The 16,727-nt window shown below is 35.9% G+C and overlaps 1 protein-coding gene across 15 annotated transcripts in view; it reads left to right on the forward strand.

The window, feature by feature from the left end:
• Positions 1–16,727, forward strand: part of ROBO1 (roundabout guidance receptor 1) — a 692,513-nt gene that overhangs the window by 497,394 nt on the left and 178,392 nt on the right. The gene's annotated exons all lie outside the window — the stretch shown is intronic.

The following is a 16,727-nucleotide window of genomic DNA, read 5'->3' on the forward strand; positions in this document are numbered from 1 at the left end:
ATGCTGATAACACGGTATCTCTGTTGTTTTCTGAGTGATTCAATTAGCCATTTGGACTTCTACACTATCTGTGTTGCTGTACATAGCAAATTGCCTTTAAAAAGGCAACCTAAGTAATGTAGTCATGTCACTTGAGGCTCCAAGAAACCCAGTATTCTTGGCTATCACTTAGAGACTGTCTAGATGATGAAAAAGCTGTATCTAGGAAGAAGATTCTACCCTCAAATAATTAAGGAGTAATCTTTGGTTTTCAAGCTGGATGTGAGTTTAATTCCTGCAAAAGTGGAAATAGCTACTTTTCTTGTTCAAATATAAAAGGATAGTGAACATCCTATAAATTGCAGTCTATATTAAACCACTGATCATCTTGTCCATGCTTAGCCTGAAGCAGTCCCAATCCTTATGTCTATGTCCTTATTGTGTGATAGAGATACTAAATATTTTAAACCTTAAGAAAAAACAATAAACAACAAGAAAAGGCTCTTCACATAATTGACAGCTTTTATGTTAACTGACTTAAAGAAAGCAACAAAAACAAAAACAACACAACAACAGCAACAAAAAAGCCAAACCCTGAAAGAATTCCATTATTATCTGTTTTTTTTACTTCAGAGGTTTAAGTACATTTTCCAACCTTAATATACAAATTGCGGCTTCTTTCTGAGGGAATCAAAAAGCTACACTGGAAGATGTATTAATTGCATAAAACTTTGCTGAATTTTTATAAAAAGAAAATGTATACAATGTATGACATTGATAAAAGCTTTTGAATTGCAGTCAAGTTATGAAATAAATGGAGCTCTAAGAGACAAAAATTCATTGTTGACTGAAATTAATGACAGTTTTATTATCTTTACTGAAAGTACGTGTTTTATGCAGATGATGATAAGCTGCTGGTTGTGAATGAGTGAACAGAAAGTGCTCATTTGCAAATCTTTAATAGCTACAGTCACTGGCAGAAGTTTGTTGAAAGGAAGAAAAATAAAATGAGATCTAAGATTTAACTATATTCACATTTTCTAGGTTTGAAGTTAAATGGGGGACCAGAGCCATAGAGATGCAACTCATTTTGGTGACTTTTTGATCACATATCAACGTACTTTTCTCTAGAACCTCTTTTCCTTTGTGAATATGCTCTGTTGATCTGTAAATGTACTAAAAAATATCCACAGTGCTACTTAAAGCCTCAATATTTAAAAGAAAAGTTCTTTGTAAAAGAAAAGTTCTCTGTAGAACAATAACAACAAAAACAACAAAACTATTAAAAAGTAAAGAACCATTCAGAATGTTAATGAATGGAATTTAATTTGAAATTAGTGAATCAGCCATATTATTTCTGGGTGGAAAGTGGTGTTTCCGTAAGTGATCTTTTTGACATTACCTAAAATGTACTAAAACAGATATCTTCAACATAAGCATGATGTTGCTCTATACAAAGTCCTTATGTGGCTTCAGGGCTGGTAAAAAAACATTAAGAAATCTCACTGCTTACCAGAACTGATGTTTCATTTGCCAGCTTCTTGCCCTAAGTTATAATACTTTATTGAAAAGCCTTTTGAACTATAGGAGTATATTTAATATATATTTATTATTATATTTATTTACATTTAATGTATAACATTTGAAAGTTAAGTAGTATTTACCCGAAATGGTTAGTTCTGAAATAAATATGTTTGTTAATGTCTGTAATTTTTGGAATAGAGCTACTATTATTATATATGCTGCAACTTAACCAGAAAGGATATCTTGTTACTTATGTCACTTCTTTCAGAGGTGAAACATTTACATATCTGATAATTTAGTTAGATTCTATATGGCTTGCAAAGTTCAGTAGTAAACACACGATCCGCAGGTTCCTAGTGTTCTTTTCTCAATGTAAGGCCTGGAAATGGAGTTGGTATTCTGCATAATTAACATATCTCAAGATTGTAAGATTTTGTGGTTTTGTTGTTGATTTTGTTTGTTGTTGTTGCTAGGGGGCTTTGTTTTTATTAAAGAAGAAAGGTAAGACCTTCTGATGTATAATTAACATAATATTACTTTTGTCCTAATATCTTATATGAGTATTTCTTTTTCCTGCTCTTAATGCTTATACTTCAATGAAACATCTATGATAAATTAGGTTATTTTTATAATCTTTTAGTGGATTTTGTAAGAACATAAAAAATCAGTAAAATCCATACCTTTACCACCTTTGGTATCAGCTTTAAGTACTTCTCCATTACTTTATTAAACTTCAGTCTACATCAGTTTATTACAGAAATAGTTATTTCCATGTCTACTCTAAGAAAAGTAACACCATGATCACCCTCGTGCAGAACAGTTTGCTTTGTCTGAATAAGAAACAGTGTGTTTTTAGGGAGATCTTCAAAATGTTGTAAAGTGAGGCCATAACCTTGGGCAGAGCCCGGTCTTGTGATACTGGTAGTTAGGTTTGGCATCTAGTGTTGATGAGATCCTTCTCCAGTACTTCGTATACTTGGTTTTATCTACTATTTCTCTTTTCTCACTGAGGGTCAGATGAGAAGGCCATTTCAACTGCTTTCCCATGGCAAAGCCTCTTGATAAACAAGGAAGTAGGAGAAATTTTCTCTCTTCTATCCTCTTCCATCTCCCAGTCCATGACTCTATTCTTCATGTTTCAAATTTTTGGGTGTAGTTGCCTGCAATAACTCTCAAATTTAGGTCATATTTCCCCACAAATAACAGTATTTCCTGACTTTCTTAATGCTTCAATTTATTTTCAGGCATTTGACTCAGCAGTAGTGTGACTCTGGCAGAATTATTTGGTTTTACCACTGTCCACAAGAATTTGTAAAAGCAATAGTGGAGCTTGAATATTTTCTTAACTTCAGAGCAAGAATGCCTACAAATTTTTGTTGTAGCTGATGATGGTTTTGAAGATTTGATATTTTTTTTTGTTTTTTTGTTTTGTTTTTTTTGTTTTGTTTTAAAATAGTGACTTAGATCCTGCAGAGTGTCATCCTTTTTATGTAGGGAGTAGTATTTTAACACCAAATATTGAAAGCTGTTATTGATGTTTATGACATGTTAATATTCTCACCCTCTGAACTAGGAGACTTCAGTTTGATATTGGTTCCTTATCTGCTGTGCCTGGATGTACAGCAGAAGACATAAGGTTGAAAACTGATTGTTCTTCAGTTTCCATAGAATTATAGAATCATAGAATCACAAAGTTGGAAAGGACCTACAAGATCATCTAGTCCAACTTTTCTTCCTTTACCATACCTACAGAAAAACACTATCTCCTAGCTCCCTATCCAGATGCCTCTTGAACACTGCCAGGGATGGCAACTCCACAACCTCCCTGGGCAGGCCATTCCAATGCCTGACCACTGTCTGAGAGAAAAAGTTCCTTCTAAACCTCATCTGATACAACTTGTGGCCATTTTCTCAGGTCTATGAATGTGTATGGACTATAATAATGAATGGGATCTCACATCAATGAGGAGAACCAAGTGTGGAAAATGATGGAAATTCAGTTTTAACTATGTACAAAATTGGAGTAGCAGTCATCAGTACAAGGACCAACAAGCTGCTGTGACCTGCTCTGTGGTCGTTTGAGCTTTGTGTGAGAGTTTCTACTGTTTTTTTGTTTTTAGTTTTTTGGGTTTTTTTTTGGTTTTTGTTTTTTTTTTTTTTTCTGAAGCCCTGTCTAACTACAGGGGAGATGCAGCAGGGCATCTATTCTCCAAAGCAGAGCTCACCCCGGCTCCCACAGTGTTTCGGAGTTCTTTCTCTCTGCCTGGAACCCTGCCCTCTGACTTCAGGGATTGTCTTTACTTCTGACTAACGCTAATGCGTTATGATCCCTGATTAGATAGCACTGTTTGCTATTTGTATTTAAAATAAATGGTAATACTACTTCACAGGCTGCTGGGATTAATGAAGCCATTTCTGTGCGGGCTTACTGGAATTTTTTTCTCAATGAAATTTCAGCAGGGCTGCTCATTTTGATAAAGAAAGCTTCTAAAGTATGAAGTGAGAAGAGTCCAAAATAGGGGGGCTAATTGCTAGCTTAGGAGGAAACATACTTTGAACGGCTAGAGAGGAATTCTGGGACCATGACTGTGAATTCTTGACTTAACTAGGTCCAGAATCCTACCTTAAACCAGTTAATCTTTACCTTGCATTTTTCAGGAAGGTTGTGCTTTTGTTTTTTCTTGACTTCTTCTTTAAACTTTAGAATTGGAACATGTGTTTGGAAGCTCTGAAAATTTCTGAAATCTGTTCTCTAAATATAAGCTAATTAAAAACAGCAACCTAAAAATGAATCACTTCCCACACTGCCGAAACAATAGCTTCAAACATTTGCACCTGCCACTTGAAAGAATAGAATAACTATGTATTGCTGGCTTCTCTGTGAAATTCCTTTCTCCGGCATCTGCAATAAAACATGCACAAAATCTTTTTTCTGTAGACACAATTCCACCATTTAAAAAGAAAAGTACATAAATTAGTAACAAGGAAGAAATAAATGATAATTTCAGAAGATAATATTCTTTCGGGAAATTGGATCACAGCATACCTTAAGACTCCTATGTATGTTGTGTAATTAAACATTCAAAGTTTCTTTGTCAAATAACAGTAGCTTTCTTGCCATATCTGTCACCTGATGGCTCTTAAATGAGGTTTACTGTGGAGATTGACTTTTTTCATTTGTTTACCAACTTAACTGTAAGGAACCACAAAATTCTACTATCCATCCTCTGACATTAAACAATATTGATTATATTTCAGTTTAAAAACAGTTTATCAGCAAGTAATACTGGATTTGTGGCTGTCTAAATGTGTGTTTTCATGCCTGCTGAGTTACATCTTTAAGTTCATATTGACTTAAAACTGCCTGTGGGGTTTAGCTAACTTAATAGAACTGTGACTGTTTTGATACAAGCTGTTATTTATTTCACCTTTTTCACTTCTATATAAGGAAGAACATTTATTAGTTAATCATTTATTGGGAAAAAAAAAAAAAAAAAAAGAATTAAAAAAAGAGAGGAAAGACAGTCTCGAAAGATACCTTTTATCATTGCCAGGGATGGGTTTATAAAACAAAACAAAAATACATAAGCATTTAAAGCTACTTAGCAGTATCAGTCTTTGGCTGATAGGGAGAGACTCTGTTGTAGATGGTTGAGGAAAGAAAAATAATTCTCAAACAGCTTGTTAACCCTCATGATGTTTTCTTATGCTGCTGAACTGATCTGATGCAATACCATTATATCATCTTTCAAGTGCAGCTGTTGAATTTCAGTCCTCAAGTTTTTTTACAATTTTGGGAAGATAAATCTTTCATTTTCTTCCAGAAAATGAATTCCACAAGCAAAATAATCATCAATCTGCTCCAAAACAGGATTTTTCCTTTTAAATTAAATTAAAATGCCAGATTTGAAGTGCATTTTCCTTCATAAATTTTGCTACAAAATATCAGAGGCTGCAAATGCTTTTTGAAGAACTCACTGGTATGTTTTGAAATAGGTGTTTCTTAGCAAACTCTTCATTGCTGATCAATAATGCAACACCGCAGAAGGAATATTCCTCAAATTGCTGTGTTCATGTTTAAACAACTTTAACTTCTTGAACTAGTGTGATCAGTATAAGTTCAACAGTTCTCAGTGTTCTCATTTGGAAACTGAAATATCTTGAATGCTCTGTCTGGAAATCTGAGTTTGAGGTTCCGTTTTGGTGCTTTTCCCTGTTCTTTACAAAATTTTATTATTTTTCTGGAATCTGAATAACTTCAGTCAACCAACAAGACATTTACATTAAGTAGCTGCAATTACTTACTATTACAATAAGAACTGCAACTACACATCCATTTTGTAGTTGTAAATAAGTTCTGAAATAAACAATGTAGTTGGAATTATGTATGTGGAATAAAATGCTTATTTTTTTCCAAAATCTATTTTTATGAGGGCTGCTCAAAAAGCAGTGCCTCCTACTTTATGATGTTGACCCATGACATCAATCGCAGATGTTAGTAGTGTGGCAGTAGAGGATGAACCTTCCCACCAGTACTCTGTAATATTTTGTTGCTGTGTGACAGCAGCATAGGAGGAGTCTGACAAAATTGTGTCCGACATGGAAGCATGGCTGAGACATGGCTGTGTCACTGAATTCCTCCATGTGGAAAAAGTGGCACCCAGTGGCATTTGCTGATGCATGCTGAATGTTTCTGGTGACCAACTAGTGAATGTGAGCACAGTGAGACAGCAAGGGATGTGTTTCCGCTGCAGCAGCAAGGATGTGAAAGACAAGTCACGTTCTGGTTTGTCATGCAGATTTTTGTGAGCATAGCATTCCGGCTTTTGTTCATTGCTGGCAGTAATGCAAAGCAAATGGTCATGTCTGTGTTGAAAAAGTGTTTTGTAGCTGAGATTTTTTTCTGTCAAATAGTGTCGTCATTCTCTTCATAGCTGTTGTACCTTCCATGGAAATAATTAGGAGGCATTATTTTCAGAGCAGCCTTTGTTTCCTATCCTCCATGTTCTCCATCCTCAGCAACGTCCTTGTGAAGGTCCTAGAGCAGAGTGCAGTAGCATCACAGAATCACATGGGAGCTGAGGGCTTGGCAGCTAATGAGCTGTTGATCTTAAAGATCTGCAGTCCTATCTACTCAGGTTATTATTGCCATTATTCCTAGAAAATACCCTTCATATCACACTTACCTTTGTGTCTGCTCTGATCGATATTTAATGGTATTAAATTTATGTTTTCTAATATTCTAAAAGAATCTTCTCCAAGTATTTCATATATATGCTACCGTTCATTGGTTAAAATCAATCTTAACATATGTGCAGTTAAAACAAGCAAATGTTTGTTTAAAAGTAAAAATAAGTACTGACTCACAGCAATGTCAGTTTCACACAGAGATAATAATTCAGGATTTAACAGAACCCAATGTTGCTAAAATTAGCCCAGTTCAATTTCCAGAGCTCAAAGTCTGAAGGTTGATTAACTGTTTTGATTTATTATTTTGTTTATTTAATTTAGGGACTGCTTTTATTAATGTATTCTTTAAACTGAGACACAAAACATTATTGCTTTCTCGATCACTGTAGTAAGTATTGAGATCTGAGAGGACCAGCTGGAGCAGCTGTTTTCCCCCTCGAATCTGGAAGCTAAAAAACTTTCATCTCTGTTGCTGTCTCAGCTGCTGGTCTCAGGCTATGGCCTTCCCATAACTCAAACCAATTTCAAAGCAACATAAGTAGCCTCATTGGAATGCTTTTGGAAAACCACAGGAAGGTCTCTTTTTCTTTCTTTCTTTCTTTCTTTCTTTCTTTCTTTCTTTCTTTCTTTCTTTCTTTCTTTCTTTCTTTCTTTCTTTCTTTCTTTCTTTCTTTCTTTCTTTCTTTCTTTCTTTCTTTCTTTCTTTCTCTCTTTCTCTCTTTCTCTCTTTCTCTCTTTCTTTTTTCTTTTTTCTTTTTTCTTTTTTCTTTTTTCTTTTTTCTTTTTTTTTCTTTTTTGTCTTTTTTTTTTCCCTCTTTTCGTTTTCTTTATTATTAGTAATCCTGTTCCTTTTTCAATTAATGCTTCCATTTTAGGATAATCTGTGCATGATGTCTGTTTTAAGCCTACAGATCCATCCTAAATTCAAGTTATGAATTCTGTTGCTGTTTTTTAAAAGGGAAAAAAAAAAAAAAAAAAAAAAAAAAAAGTCCCGAACAAAACAATGATTTTATCAGGCTTGAAGTTGGAAAGACTAAGCTTAAGAGGCTTGTTTTAATCTTGTTAATAGTTGGGTGTAAGTGTCGGATCTTTGAGTCATTTCACACACTGATTTTTATTTCAGATGCAACTTTGTTATAGCAAGAAAATAGCATTTCTGTGAAAGACCTTCAAATCATTACTAAATTGTGTTGGCAGAATGGGCAAAAAAGCATTGAACAATAGCAATGCAGTAGTAGGATGAATTCTGAGAGTGAGTTGAGAACATGCACATATATGGGTTATTCATTTCTTCATGTTTCTGACCTTAGAATGAACCTCAAGTATTTTTAATTTTCTTGCTGGATTCCAGGGAATGTCCAGCAAGGGACAAATATCTGCTACTAACTTTTATCAAAATTGAGAGAAAAGCATTTGTTTTCTTCTTCAGAATCTGAAGACTTTTGTCATAGATGCAGAATACAGGCAAAAGCCCCTCCCTATCCTGCAGAGCAATGACAAAGTGGCTTCCAGTCTTGCTAGTAGGAAACTGACAGTGGACAGGAAGCTGATCAAAATGCTAGGTCAGGAGCAGAAGATTGCGGAAAGCTATAGAACTTTAATGGGTCAATAACAATAATCAGGCAAGGTGCTGACTTTCTGAATGCATTCACAAAGTAAACACTAGGAGCCTCAGTTACAGAGTTTGTACCAAGAACCATTGAGGACTCTGAAATTCAGGTAACTAAATGTTTTATGGTTTAATTTCGTCTAATTAGATGAAAACCATCAGATATTAGCCATCTAATTATATGGTTTACAGCAGCTTATTTTAAGATTGGATTCATCTCTTCCAAAAGCAGACACCCAATTCATGAAGTTCTCTTTTTGTTGTGGACAATGAACATGTTTGTGACTTTCAAAGGAGTGTCAGAACTAGTCTGGATTCATCAAGACCTTTCTATTTTCAATATAAATTCAGTCTTTTGGCCTAGCCCTGAACTTTCTCCTGCTGTTTGACCCGGGTCAGGGCACTGCTTTCTGACAGGATGAACAGTGAGACACTGCTGTAGGAAAAGCCAGCAAGATACAGATGGATTTGCAAGGTAAAAACCCAACAGTCTATTGTAAATGCCCAGTTACTATTGCTCCAGTTCTTGCTTCTTCTTGGCTAATTGCAACTGTACCCTGTTCTGACAGCTCCTTTTAGATGCACACAATTTCTCTAAAGCAAAAGCATGCTTGAGTGACAGACTGTCACTGCCTACTTTCCCTTTCTGGTTATTGAGCCAATTAGTAGTCTCATGGTGAATTCCAAATTAAGTGATATTTTACAGTACTAGCACAGCACCAGTAATCACTCTCTTAGGCCAGCAGGGAAAGACATCATCCTCTTAATTTCTGGTGTCAGGGGAACTTTCAGAGTGAATTTACAGATTATGATTTCTGTTTCTTTCCCATGTATGATTAGTAACTGAATGATTTATAGTTTATCATTTTGTCTTTCTGTTCAGTAAAGGACTGATACAGAAGGAGCTTATTTTAGGGTTTTAGAAAAATTGAGGGATTTAAGCAGAAGGTTTCATTACTATTCTTTGAACCTTCTAAATGATCTGACCTTTATCTATGAAGTGATCACTGTGGTCAACAAAGGCTGGTATTGATTTACTGCACAGCTAGCTTGTCAATTCTAAGCTCAGCCTTTGACCTTTTGTTTTGTTGCTGGAAAAATTATGGTACATGCCTGAGTCATACTGTTCAATAGTCTTTTTTTTAATATTCAAAAGGCCAAAAGACTCATTTTAAATAAACCAGTGAGCTTAATCATCTAGGTGGCAGGAAAAAGCAAATTATCTGTAATGAAGAAGTTCAGATAATCTGAATATGCAAGTAATAGTTGTAAGAATTAAACAGTGAGCTTGTTAGAAAACAGCAGATCAATGCAACAGATAGCTTCCTTCTGTTATCACATGTATTTTTCTTCTTTCTTTCATGGTTGTTTGTTCCATCAACACTGACCAACAACAAACAGAAAAAGTGCCAGACAGGGTTGCTGCATTTTTCATGCTGTAAGTTTCCTCACTGTTAATGTTGCATATTCTGTCAAAGACCAAAGTGAACACCACTGAGACTATTTTCTTCCTATTTGTTCTTCTTAAACAAAATACGTCTACCCAGTTCTCTACAGGAAGGTGTGCTACTTCATAGCAGCTTTATCCTCAAAAGCATAGAAAATGTATATGTACGGTGAATACCAGCTGTTTATTTCTGCAGAGCTGGCTACAGTATTAGTGTTGGTGGATGGATTTCTAGCATTATACACATCATCAGTCTGAAAGCATATTATACTTTATAATTTTAACTTAATATTCTCTGCTTATCAATGAAAAACAAAAAAAAAAAAAAAAAAACTTCCATTAAGTATGTACAAAATTTCCAGGGAATCTGGAATGTGTTTAAAATTCTTCTACAGCAAAATTCGATTTTTACATTTTCAAGGAAGTGACATGATTTTGTTTCAGAGAAGATAAAAGCCTTAACTGTTAGCATTCTTGGTTGCATTCAGGTTTTTCTTCTGGAAAATGAGAGAGAAATGAGAGCTGTTCCATGTCACACACAACACACACCATTAGAGTTTTAATATAGCACAAAGAGAAAAAATAGACTACTTAAGTCTACTAAGGGACTACTAAGAGGAAAAGATCAGCAAGCTACTTTTGTTACCCTAGATATTTTTTATGTATTTGCATGAAAGAAAAATGTCTTTATTTCTTTTAAGGTGGATAGCACTCTTGTTACCTGTCACAGGTAACTGTTAGTACATACAGCTCTCTGAAGCATAGAATATTGTTGGTTTTTTTTATTTATTTATTGAACAATGACTCTGTCACTAAACCAGCATTCAGAATACCCTGTCACCCCCCAACCCAGAGTGCTCATACACTGAGATACTCTTGCAGATTCATTTTTATCTAGGACTCTAGTATGATGTTGCATTAGATACGCTTGCAGGAATACACAGCTGTATGATAGTTTGTCAATACTAACCCTCCCTTTAATGATCATTCATTTTGAATTCAAAATTCAAATTGATGCTTGGATCTTGTTTCCATGACTACAATTGCAGTTTTCGGAGGCTGGTAATATTAGATACCTGTTTATGCCAGCATTTCATGTACTAGAAATACATAGATAGGTGTAAATTAATATCTTTTAGACTCCCTTTTATGCAAAGAGTAAAACAGAATACCATTGGAACCTAATACATAACTAGCAGACTTGATGGTAGAAAAAGTGGGAGGATATGTAGTTATGTGCAAAATTAATGTACTGAAAGTCATAGCTAGACTCAGCTGATTTGGTTAGGCAGGCAAACTCCCCAGCTCTACTTACCCCAGGGAAAACAGATGCCAATGCAAAGGAAGAGTTTTAATAATAGCAGTAGATTTGCCATCTGTCACCTTGCTGGACAAATAATCAAGGATTAAAGATTTAACGCCTGAGAAGGATTTTTTTTTTCCTTCTTTTAATGTCTGTCCTGGATTTTGTACATAAATCCCTTCAAACACTATAGTGGAGTTTATTTAACTGGCTTTTTCCTATGGAAACAAACTTCAGCAATCTTCTCCTGATATCTTCCCCCTTGTAAGCAAGTTCGGTAGAACATGTGTATTTACCAAGGGATGCATCAAGGAGGGAAATGTGATTCCTTTTCATCTGAATTTTTCTTCTTTCTCTTGTTTCCCTGCAATGAAAAGAAGAATGAAGTAGTGATTGTTGCTATGTGTTGCTACACTACCTGAGATCTGAAAGCACAGTTTCAAGGAAACTGTTGATCTCAAAAGTTACAAAGGCTGCTCTGAATGTTATGCCTCCTATTTTATGACATTGGCCTATGAACTCAGGGATGAATGTTGGTGGTAGAAAAGTAGAGGCTGAACCTTCCCACAAATATCTCATTATATGTTGTTGCCATGTGACAGATGACAGCAAAGGGACAATCTGACAAATTGGTATCTGACATGGAAGTACATATGAAGCAAAGGTGTGTCGTTGAATTCCTCCATGCAGAACAAATGGCACCCATTGACATTCATCAACAGTTAACATCGATGGAGACCAACCAGTAGATGTGAGCGCAGCGAGGAAGTGTATGGTGTGTTTCAGCAGTGGCAACAATGATGTGAAAGACAAGCCATGTTCCAGACAGCCTCTAACATCTGTCACAGCATGAAATGAAGAGCATCTTGATCAGGTCATCTGCTCAAATCTGCAGATCATGACCAGGGAACTATATACAGAGCTGAAATCTCCTTCAATGATTTGGAAATAAAGGTGACAACAGTAGAATATTGCAAAGTTTGTACTGGGTTGGTCCCAGATGGACAAATCACCAAATATAACTGTTACATCAGCTGAAGCTGAATGCTTGAACTTCCAGAGTCAGGCCAGAGAAGAAGACAACATTGCTGTGACAGCTCAGTAACACCAGACCCTATACTAGCTTGAAGACTGTGGAACACATTGCCACTCTTGGCTGGGCTTTCCTACTGCGATATAGCTCAGATTTGGTGCCTCCTGACTTCCATCTGATTGGGCTGATTAAAGAAGGACTGTGTAGGCAACTTTTTCCTGGGAATTATGCGTTCCTGGAAATTTGAAACAATAGATCAGCTCTGTTTACCTCACTGCTGGTGCACAGGTTTTTACTCTTCAGTTTACAAGCACAGCATGCTGGTTCTTTTTTGTTACTGGAAAAATGCATAGCACATGGTGGTGACTATGTTGAAAAATAGGGTTTTGTAGATGAGAATTTTTATTATCAGATAGTGGTGTTGTTCTCTTCATAGCTGTTGTTGTTTCCGTAGAAATATATAGAAAGCATTATTTTCAGAGCAAGCTACGTAACTGTAAGGGTGCACTCAGAAATGAAAAACAGATACTTCTTCCTGATGTAATTTTGTGTGACATCTTTGTGTCATAACTTTCAAAAGTTTCAACTTTCTGAAAGGTTAAAAGGTACATTTTGAATTTTGGTGTTAAAAATGTCTCTTCCTTTTAGGAGTAATGAGGTTGCCTTTCTATCACTTTCTAACACAGCAGTAAATAGTCACTGTTGTCATTTCAGTTGCTAAATAGGGAGAGAAAATAAGAGGTGAAGAAACTTGTGAGCCTTGCATGTCGTGTATGATACCATGCACAGTGCAAGTCTATAATATGAAATAGCACATAAATAAAGAATGAGATAATGTAAGCTAGTAATGAAAGAAGTAGATGGTAAGTGATGATGACGGTCCATCAGCATCCTAGCAATTTTTGAGTTCTCTGTAAGTATTGCAATTGTACAACTTTGGTAGAAGTGCTTGGTGACTTTCAAACTTTTGTCTGAAGCATTACTATTATAGGGATGTTATTTAACTATCACAGAACTAGCATTTTGTGGAGAAAAATCCAGTATAGGAAACACTGATCAAACACAAGTTGCAAAGATGGAGATGTAAGAGGCTAAGGGCATTGAAATTGAAGATTATAATAGAAAAAAAAATCCACTTGAACTGTCATAATGATAAAACTGGAAAATGCATGTGCACCCTTCAGGTGTGTGACTGAGAAACCCAGTGGGATAAGGAGGGCAGCATCTTTTTGAATATCTGATCCCAGCTGTGAAACAGGTTGTGAGACAGACTCCTGTCTCAAGGAGTAATGGGATTAAAATTATCTCATGTTCATGGCCTTAGATAAGAAGTAATTTGTTTTTCTTTGCCAGGTACATCACAATATGCCACTAACTTTTTGACAGTATTTAAGTAAATGAGCATAAGAACTTCAGAAGCAATTTTCCTATCATGCTCTGTGTCTTCATAACAAGGAAATCTCAGACACACGTAATATTTTTCACTTTGGAGGGATATGGCATGGATAAAATGTCACAAAGCTGTGAAATAGGTGTTCAGAACAGGAACATTGTTCTTCTAACTGAAGAAAACTTATTAGACTGCAGTGGTTACAGTTTTGATGTTACAGTTTTTCAGAAGAGACTGCATTGGGAGTTCCTTGAAATTCCTTACTGTGAACTTAAATTTCACTGAATCATTGAATGGTTTAGTCAAAATGGACCTTAAAGATCATCCAGTTCTAAGCCCATGCCACGGGTAGGGCTGCCCCCCACCAACTTGGGCTGCCCAGGGCCTCATCCTTGAAGGAAGCCTTGAAGTCCTCCAGTGATGGGGCACCACAGCTTCTTGGAGCAACCTGTTCCAATGTCTCAACCCAATTACTCCCTCTGAGTAAAGAATTTTCTCCTAACATTTGATCTAAATCTTCCCTCTTTAATTTTAAAGCAATTCCTCCTTGTCCTATCAATATCAGACCATGTGAAAATTTGTTCTTCCTCCTGTTTATAAGCTACTATCAAGTTCTAGAAGGCTGCAATGAGGTCTCCCTGGAGTCTTCTCTTTTCCAGACCGGACATACCTATCTCCGTCAACCTTCCTTCATAAGAGAGGTGCTCCAACCTCCTGATCATCTTTCTGGCCCTCCTTTGGACCTGTTCCTATAACTGCAAGTCTTATTGTTCTAGGGGCCCCAGACCTCCAGATAGTACTCCAGTTGGGGTTTCACAAGGGCAGAGCAGAAGGGGGACAATCACCTCTCTCTCCCTGCTGGCTACTCCTCTTTTGAGTCAGGTACTTCTGCTGCAAATAATTGCTATATACAGAGTTAAGATTTGCAGATGAGGAGGGAAGGAACTTTGTTGAAGAGTTTATATTTCTAGACAATGTGAAAGATAAACTACCCCCCCAGAAACCTCTGGTGATGTTACCTTATATTTGACCTTTCAGTAATTTAGTTAAGTTGGTGGCTTTTGGTTTTGTTTGTTTGTTTGTTTGTTTGTTTGTTTCCTGTGACCAATGGAAATATTTTGGCAAAGCTGAAGCTTTTGGACTCATTATTTCACTGTATAGGTGAAAATTAACAACACACATAAAATGTTCAATAGTCGTTATCTACTATGCATTTTACACCCCTAAAAAGCTTCTACCTTTGCAAAGGATAGAATCCCTTTTACTATTATGTCAGAAGTCCATGCCTATATTTTTAATGAATCATTTGCAAAGGAATTTTCAGCTTCTTAGAACTGACAGCAAATCTGAATCAGTACTTTAAGTTGTACCATAGCATCTTGGGATGAATAAAATTATTGTCTTAATTTGGCTCAGATGTATCTAACAGTAACAGTATGTACATGCTGTTAGCCTCCTCTGATGTTATCAGAGAGCTTTGAAAATATTTAGCTCACAAGTAGGTAGTTGTTTGGGAATTAGTAAGCAGATTGCTTCTGCCCTTAGAGTGAGAGTCAGGATTCTTTTTAATAACAGTATGTACAAGTTATCTGTCCTTGGAAGATATGATTAAAGGCCTCAGATGGATTGTCATTTTACAGGAAAAGCAGAATTACCCAGAGCTAGTAGCCTCATTTTACCTACAATTTTATTTACTATTATTTTCCCCCCCATTTTAATTACTGAGGTTTAAATTTATTGTGTGCAGAAGAATTAAAGAGTGGGATTTTCAAAAGACTCAGCACTGACCTAATCTGTACTCAGTGAAGTTAGTGATAAAATACTCAAAGCTGGATTTGATAGAATTAAGCAGATTTACACCATCTGTGAATCTGCCCCCCATTAACTTTAGTGGCAGCAGATTTGACCAACACGGAGTACTTTTGAAAACCCCATCCTAATTTGGTAGCAGATACTCTGACTACAGAAACGGATGATGTCAGAGGTGCTAAATAAATACACCAGGTATTTCCAAAGCTTGAGTTTTCATTTCCCTGTGTAGTTATATCATTTTCTGTGTAGTATGTTTCCAATAATATTGTGCTCATGATGATGAGTAGATTTTTTTTATGATTGTTGTCTTCCATCCAGTCACAAGTGAAAAAAAAAATAAAAATTTGCAAACTGATTGTTTCTGTGGAGCCAAATACACGATGGGTAGACATATAGTTCTTCTGGTGTATACATGTTATTTTGAAGACTGAGGAGAGAAAGATGGAACATAGTAAAACAGCTATGATGCTTGGTTACATGATTATTAATAAATAATATCACAAAGCTACATGAAAATAATTTGTTTTCTCTGTGTGTATACAGATGCATAGTTATGTTTGCATATGTGTTTTTATATGTATATCTCAATGAACTTTAACACTTTGTGAATGTAATTGTGATTTCATTACCAAGGCTTCTGTTAATAGGCATTAGAGTAGGCCTGAAGTTAAACTTTTTAGAAGAAGATGCCCTTTTGAGAGCCAGTGGTTAATTAATACTGAAGATGTCAAACCGATAAGTCAATACATCCTTCTTCAGAATTATAGAACAGAACATGGCAATAAACTGTCCTGATTTATTGCTTTTAATTAGGAGAAATGGAAAGCTGGGCTAGGTAGATATGGGCTGTTACATGTATAATTGTATTGAAAGGGACACTAATTCTACTTGTGGTCCAATCTTTTTCTCATTTCATTTGCTTACTGAAACTCCATATCATTTACTGTACATGAATAAAACAAAATACATTGTTAAGCTCAGGATGTTCTTAATCCTGTATAGGTTTGATGATGCTTTTAGAATGTCAGGAATATCTTATATTTACATAATGGTACCTTCCATTTGCAATAGATTCAATCACTTTACGTCATCCTGGGCTTCTTATGGCAAGAGAGAGAGGGGCTGGAAATACAAGTAGGCCAGTGTGTTTTTTGCCTAACACAGGGGTTGCCTGCCAGAGCGCTCTGTCATATTTTCTTCAGTTTTGTTAAAATTCCAGATCTGCAGGAGGTCAAGGAGAAAAGCAATGTCTGATGGTTGTTTCTCCATTCTTTCTCAGTGTGTTTGTAGGCACACTGCCTAATTCTCATGTAGCTTGCGAAGATCAGGTGTACCATGGGAATTTTGTGTCTGCTCTGGTTTTGTGTTGTTTTTTGAGGCAACTACTGCCTAAATACTGTGATCATAGAATCGTAGAATGGCCTAGGTTTAAAAGGACAG

This window comes from Coturnix japonica, chromosome 1 (assembly GCF_054131305.1).
Source record: "Coturnix japonica strain WE chromosome 1, WE-NBRP24, whole genome shotgun sequence".
Lineage (NCBI taxonomy): Eukaryota > Metazoa > Chordata > Aves > Galliformes > Phasianidae > Coturnix > Coturnix japonica.